General features: G+C 47.1%; 1 long non-coding RNA gene across 1 annotated transcript; it reads right to left on the bottom strand.

The window, feature by feature from the left end:
- Nucleotides 1–4,864: 4,864 nt before the first annotated feature.
- LOC137470906 (uncharacterized) lies at nt 4,865–6,758 on the bottom strand. Its single transcript, XR_010997304.1, has 2 exons — nt 5,805–6,758; nt 4,865–5,528 (listed from the first exon to the last, which is right to left on the bottom strand). It is a non-coding gene; the product is annotated as an uncharacterized lncRNA (long non-coding RNA).
- Between the last annotated feature and the right edge of the window lie 779 nt (nt 6,759–7,537).

The following is a 7,537-nucleotide window of genomic DNA, read 5'->3' as shown; positions in this document are numbered from 1 at the left end:
CAGGAAAGGTATCATCACATCTGCCTTTTCAGCCCTGACAGAGTCTCACACGGGCACCTCATCAGGCAATGGAGCAAAGGCTACTGCTCCTAAAGGTCTTCAGAGTATTGTCTGCCACATGTGCTGACCTAGCAGGGTAGATCCCAATCTGAGAGTGGAAAATCAGGAATGACTTGATGCGCACCCCATACCCTCAAAAGGGTCCACTGGACCTCACTGGACCACCTAGATGTGTGACCTCAAAGGCAGGCCCTGCCTTCCACCCATTCTGGGCTAGAACTATTCAGTGATAATCAGGGCAGCTCTTGCTTAGATGGAAAATCTCTTGGAAAGTGTCACTCTCTCTGTGGGTGGCTAAAAATCAGAAGTAATGAGATGTAACCACCAACAAATCCACTTGGTGGTTCGAGGATCAACAGGTTTGAATGTGTTAAACTGAGTGTCTATAGTCAGATGGTTTGAGGTCAAAATTAGGCTAGAACAGCACAGACACGTTCTAAAGGTGAAATGTCCCTCTGTAAACTCTGGGGTTTATGTCACAGTAACTCAACATACTGTGCCATATGTTTCATTTATCATTAATTCCTAAAAGTATCCTAATAGATGTCATCTCTCTGAAACTAGAATCTTCCATGCTCACCCCACCTGCTTGTTGGTATTTGAGAACAATTGCTCTGTGTCTTTTGGTGACACGCAAGATGGGAGTCAAAGGCTGGCAGTGAAAATTTGGTGTAGGTGTTGAAGTCAATGGGAACAGGGCTTTACAACAATTTTGTTTTCATGAAAATGGAGACTCTTATCATGACTTCATATAAATCAGTCTTATTATGGCTTCTTTTATCTAGTTTAAAATAAATAAAAAGGACATTAAAGTGTGGCATGTGAGAACTGTAAATATGTTAGCTTCTTTAGTGGAATATTAAATATCAGTTTTAGGGATTACTCATTACTGGATGTCCTCTTGTATCTTTACAAGACTTAGCATCACTAGGAGGATTGGTGTGGATATATGCAAAAATATTCAAGCCACTGAATGCTGACTTTAATAGTTATTTTAGAAATCGTCCAAGGGGGAAGTGGTCAACTGGAAGATTTTAATTTCTGCTATTTCTACCTTTTTATTGGCTGGAAAATTTAATTAGAGGGTGTTGAGTTGTAGTATTTAAATTATCTGTAACGTTATTTTTATTCTTAAACTGCTGTAAGAAAAATTAATTATTTATACCAATTGCAATAATTCAGTAATATTGGTTTATGGAAGGTCAAGAACACTCTGAAGAGAAATTCCAAAGTTTGTACATCACTGTTAATCTTCACATAATATCAAAAGTGTTGTTCAGAGAGTCCCTGTCCTCACCTACCTGAAGTGATATGAAAACTCACAAGTAGAGAAAAGAAAGCATGTTTGGTTATATCTAGAAAGACAGAATCCTGATTTCATATCGCTTTTTTGGTTTTTTTAGTAGAATGTAGAGAGTTTGTTTGGCTTTTTATATTGTGGAAATTGTCAAGAGACTACAAGGTCAGTCTAAGGCATTTTATCTAACGCTGCTTGGGATTTTACCCCCCACCTGCTGTAGTATGGGTGGAGGGCACTTGTGGGATGTTTTGTGAAAACTTACATGTAGATATTTTTTCCTCTAGCATCATTCATATAAGAGTGCCATTTTTACACCACTAGAATTTACAAATACATCCAAGCTTGTAAATAATACCCACACTTCAAAATCTGTACTTAAGAAAAAAAAGTGGCATGAAAATATTACTACACTGTAAAAATTACTTTGCAATAAATTTGAAGAATATATTAGGAGAGCCAATTCTCTTAACCCTAAAATATGGTGCAATCTGGGTTCTTTTGTCAACAGCTAATGGTTGTGTTTGATAAAAACCCTCATAAATCTGTTTCCATACCCCCTAAATGAAATATTTGTTTAATGATAACAGCAGCATGGGCACCAGGAATGCTTATTTGATGGAAAATATTTCTTCACATGGATAAGGCATACCCAAGTTTAAAAGAATAATATTATAATGGCCATTCCCAAGACACCTTTTGCAAGTGTCTCTTGGTGAAAGGACACGACTGCGCTCTGCAGTCAGCCTGGCAATCACATTCCTTCAGATGAGTGGGAATTATTTAAGTTTGCTCTAACTTAAAGATAGCAGTGGCAACAGAATTTACTTAGGAGCCAGACAGGCTCCTATGCCAATAAAATTGCATTGCACTGACCCAGAGAGGGCATCTTGCTAGTAGACAGATCAGTGGTTGGGCAGGTTCTGCTGCATTTCCTTCCACTTGCCCCAAAACATTTGCAGAAAGCAGCGTTAAAATCGTGCAGCAGGGACAAGCTGACAAATGGGCAGGGAGCTGAGGAGTACTAAAGGGTACAAGAGTTGTGCCTGACAGGTGACAGCTGGCCCTGGGCTCTCTGCTGGGTAGCAGAGGCAAGTGGATGTCCTGAGGGTGGAGAAGTGAGGTTACTCCAGGGTGAACAACCTTGCAAGCTGCCTGCCAAAACCCTCACATGGCCAAAGGTTAAGGAAGAAGAGAAAGCTCCAGCATGGGTTTACCTGATCCCCATGGGCCCATGCTCTCCATGGGGCTGGGGAGCCACCTCTGCCAACATTCTTCTTCTTACAGCACAGTGCCTGTGCCTGAGGTCCCCTGGCAGATTTGACACACTAAATTAAGAGCAAAAATATCATTCATTAAAATGAAAAAATTACAAATCCAAATTAATGTATTTTCATGTGTACAACTGCCCAAATGATAGCCACTGTCTAGTTCTGGTTAGTGGAAAACACAGAGTGAATGAAAATCTTATATATGTGCCTGTAAATCAGCACTGTCTGAAGACATACCAGTGAATAAAGATAAGTCTTTCTCCTGGAAAATTAAAAAAACAATAATTTAATTTTTTTCTTTCCTTATGCCTCTGTGGCACTGCCTGTGTGGCACCACCTCTGCACCTTTAGGCAATTTATCAAAGATTTCCTCTTCCAAAGAGTCTCAGCTACCGCCCCACTCCAAGGAAACATTGCTGCCCTCCAAATGCTGTTGAGACACAAGATCTCCTGCCATCCCAGTCACAGGTGACTTGCAGTTCCTACAAAAGTGCTGATGAACTGCTCTGTGGGAACACACCTATACCCTGTGCCTGGGCTGCAGGAGCTGCCTGGCCTTGCAGACAGTACAGGGCTGTAGCAGTGTCTGTAGGAATGGACCAGAGGAGCTGAAGGAAAACCAAAAGGGAATCTAAGGTGTTGTTCAGGAGCTCACAGGAATCAGGAGAGCTCTTCCCTAGTACTCTGAGAACTTTGCATGAGCTTAATAGGTGCCACAGCAGCGTGGTACTTGAGACTGGAAAACCCATCAACCACAGGAATGCAGTGCCAGTGCCACTGACCTCTCCATTCTTCCTGTGTGACTTCAGACTTGGGATTTTTGGACACCTACTAGCAGACTGAGGTTCATTAAAAAGTTACTGGGAAGTACAGACGGTGGCTATGGAAGTGCAGACAATGTGGTATAAATGTATGTTGAGTGTGGGGCAGGTGGAATAATTGTTCTGCAGCCCTTTTTTTGGGCTGAAGCCCAATCCCTGTTGCTGGTTCTGTGGGACTGAGCTCCCTACCCCATCCCTTCCAGGCCTGTGTCCTCCAAATAAAGAATAAATTCAGTTTTACTGTCTTTATTTACAGTATATGCTAACTCACTTCTGGAGAAAAGCGCTATACAAAGCCCAAGGTAGTTTCATGTTTAAGCAGCTTTTGAAGAACTACTCGTCCTCATGAAATAGCTGTCTGAGAGGCTGCTAAAGCCACAATCTGCATAGTTATCAGAAACAGAGATGGCAGTCATGTAAAAGAAACACGACTTCTCAGCAGGATGGGCTTGCATGGTCAATCTCTGTAAGCAGCTGCTGTCTCCCATTCCATATGCAGCTTCTCGTTGAGCCCTCATCAACCAGCAGAGCAATGGGAACACAGGTGAGACAAACAGGAAGAAAAACAGCTCTAACATTTGGCTTTTGCCCACATCCATCCTGAGCTGGATCCTTGTACGTGTGGGAAGTTGTGCCACCAACCCAAGAACCGTTCACTGCTATAAAATCCAATCCATATGGCAAGGACACTCCTCAGCAGAAACAGGTCCACTTTTCACTTCTCCTTAGGGAAACGGCCTTCCCTCAGGTAATTCCCCTCTGTCTTATGACTGACACACTGGATTTCCACCACGTTTAAAAAAGTACATGAGAGTCTATAGAGGTTCTCCAGCCTTAACAGGAAAGGAATCTTTTCAAGGAGATCTGTGCCTGAATATTTTTCAATACCATGGGATGATCATGCTCCTTTTCTCCACGTGATCTCCACTCCTGAGCACTAAAATTTGTCTTGTTTTTGGAAAAAAAAAAACCCTGTGAACATTCATATGCCCAAACTGACTCTTCAACAGAAAGTGTAGGTGGCAATCCACCTCCTTCTAGCACAAGGGTGGAACAGGAGCTCCCCGTGGGCCCTCAGCCAGGCTCGGGCAGCTCAGGGCAGAGGTGGGGGGCTGGCACCACTCAGCCCCCCACATCACTTCTGCTACACCGGCACCTCATCCTTGCTGTCACCCTTCAGTGTCAGGAAGCTCACAAGGTCTGGTCCCATGCCCTAGATAATAAATATAAGCCCTTGCAGATGTGGAGTGTGGAATTTGTAACTGTTTAGGCAGGTATTGCTGGTATTTTAATCACTTTCTCAAATGACCCATCTGTCTCATTCTGCCAGCACAGGAGGACTGGAGCTCCACAGTTTTTTACTTCAAGTGTTTAAACAAGCAGCAAGCCTTTTGGCTTGTGGCCACCTTCAGAAATACAGATTATTAATATTTATTTATATCAAATAATTAACTAGGAAATACAGGCACAGACCAGCGCTCAGCTTGATAATGAGGTATTATACAAACACACAGCGAAGCAACCTTCCATCAAAGAAACAGGCAGGAAAGAACAAGAGAGGTACAGAACATAAAGAAAGAGCATTTCTGTGTCACAAAGATTTATTGCAAGAATTGCTGTCCATGACTTGTTAAAGATGGTGGGGAAAAAACCCCATGTTGAATGAAATGACAGTTAAATGTAGGGATGACTGTGCTGGGTCAGAACACCAGCATTTCAAGTCCAGTCCAGGACTATCACCAGAGCAGCCAACAGTAAAAGCCTAATGACAGCATGAGCACAGGGGAGGCTGCTCTCCAAAATGCTTCCACAGGATAAGGATTTGCACCTCAAAGAGTTCCTGAATCAGAGGTGTTAGTGCTGAACATCCCTGCACAGATTTTTCTCCCGTGATCATGCTTAATTGCTTTTTCAACTGCTTCCTGACATCCTGTAGCAGTAACTTCCAAGATCTGTTTTGTGTGAAGAGGTACCTTCTTTTGAACCTGCCACCTCATAATTTCATTTGACAATCACTCTTCTCCCCCAGCTGTTATGCTAAGCATTTCAGTAAATACCTCTCCTTGAATCCAGTGGCAACTAAAAAAAGAGAATAAACTTCCTATTTAGAGAATTCAGCTGTATGAAATAATATATATATAATATATAGGTGTGTATAAAAATTATGTAAGATACTCTTCCCCAACAGAAAATGCATATTCTTTATTATCTTACCAAGGTCTCGCAAAAAAGGCAAAAAAGCCACCAAAAAAACTACGCAAAAACAAACAAACAAAAAACCACAAAACTGAACAAACAGACAACAACAAAAAAACCCCACTCCAAATGCAAACCCACTGATCCTACAGCAGATACCTTATCTGAGAGTAGCAAAGGACTATGCCCAAGTAGTAGTGTGAGAATAGGTGCAATTACACAGTGCAGACCGAGAACACGTGTTGGGAGCATGTCCACAAAACCAGCACAGCTCAAGCAAGTAGGGATACATCTTTGAAGGGGTGCACCGCACTTACAGCCCTTGCAGTCTTGAGTATAGTCAGGAACTTGGTATATTTTTAACATTTTCCTTATCATGTGTTTTTTAAAAAGGCACACATCTTCAAATAGGAGACTATTTGCTTTCATTCTGTGTAATATCAGTTTCGTTCTGCTCACCTCCTGGTGATGCATCCGCATCTTTCCCATCTGGAAATGGGATAAAAAGAAAATCCCACCTTAGGTTTCTCCGTGGGTGGGTTTGGGTGTATGCATTCATCGTGCGTGTCTGTATCGGGTGGGGAGCCCCGAGCTGTGAGCCCCAGGCAGGGCAGGCCTGTGTCTGTGCAGCAGCATCCTACCCAGAAAGGGCCTGGCCCTGCGCTATCTCTGCAGCCTTCTCCCGTGGCACCAGGGCTCAGACTAATGCAGGAGCGATGGAAGAGCTCGGGCCAAGGCGATAAGCTTTATCAGCCCGCTTCCTTCATTGGGAACAGGCAGTCTCAGGTCTCAAACAGATGCTGTTTTAAAAGCACACACATGACAGGGCTGCCAGGACAGGTTTGGGTTTTCCACGATGGCGTGGCACCGGCTCCCCTCGGTTGCTGTAGAGGCAGGCGAAGCTCACGCTTTGAAGGGAGGAACGAACCAAGACCTGCAGGAAGAGTCAGCGAGTCCTTGAGGGAGGACAAAGTGACAAAGCCAGGCACCAAGGGCCCCGAAGGCGTCACACCCTGCCCCGGGGCTTCTCCCGCAGGCCGGGACCGCGCCCAGCCGGCCGCTCGGGGCGTGGGCGAGGCGCGACGGCGGGAGGGCCGGGCGGTGGCGGCGGAGCCCGGGGCCGCTCCGCCACCGCCACACCTGGGCCGGGCGGGCGGGCGGCGCCATTTATAGCGCGCTATTTCGGGCGCGCGGGGCCATTGGGCGCCGCCGCGTGACGGCACCGCCGCGCCCGGGGCAAAGTCCCGCCGCTCCCGCCGCTCCCGCCGCTCCCGCCGCTCCCGCCGCTCCCGCCGCTCCCGCCGCTCCCGCCGCTCCCGCCGCTCCCGCCGCTCCCGCCGCCGGGGGGGCACGGGCGGCGCCCGCGGGCTCTGTGCGCATGCCCGGGCACCGGGACCGGGCCGGGGGGCTGCTCCGAACAGCCCCGAGGGGTCACCGGCCGCCTCCTGCCGCCTCTCCTGCCGCGCTGGAGCGGGGGACACGCGGCGCGTCCCTGCCCGGGCCCCTCTGCCACCTCCGGGCGCTGGCGCTGCCCGCTCAGGATGGCGCGGCTCGGGGAGCTCCCGCCCGCTGCTGCTGGGGAGGGGAGCAGCGCCCGAGGGTGGGATTGGCGGGGCCGTGGCGGCAGGATGCCAGAGGCGTACTAAGGCATGTACTTCAGGCCGTACATCCTTACATCCTTACATCCTTACATCCTTAGCCAGACCTGCAGAGCGGGAGAACATCGGCAGTCGCTTGTCCCTGTCTCGGGCAGCGAAGCGATGAAAGGCTGGCAGGGGCAGCTGGGCTCAGGTGTGAGTCTGGTGGGAGGTGGGTGCGAGGGAGCAGTGGCACCAGGCACAGCTGCCTTTGGTGTTGGTCTAACTGTGAAAGTGTGCTATGGCCCCTGGGTA

Source organism: Anomalospiza imberbis, chromosome 3 (assembly GCF_031753505.1).
Source record: "Anomalospiza imberbis isolate Cuckoo-Finch-1a 21T00152 chromosome 3, ASM3175350v1, whole genome shotgun sequence".
Taxonomy (NCBI): Eukaryota; Metazoa; Chordata; class Aves; order Passeriformes; family Viduidae; genus Anomalospiza; species Anomalospiza imberbis.
This window is presented reverse-complemented; position numbering and strand designations above follow the sequence as displayed.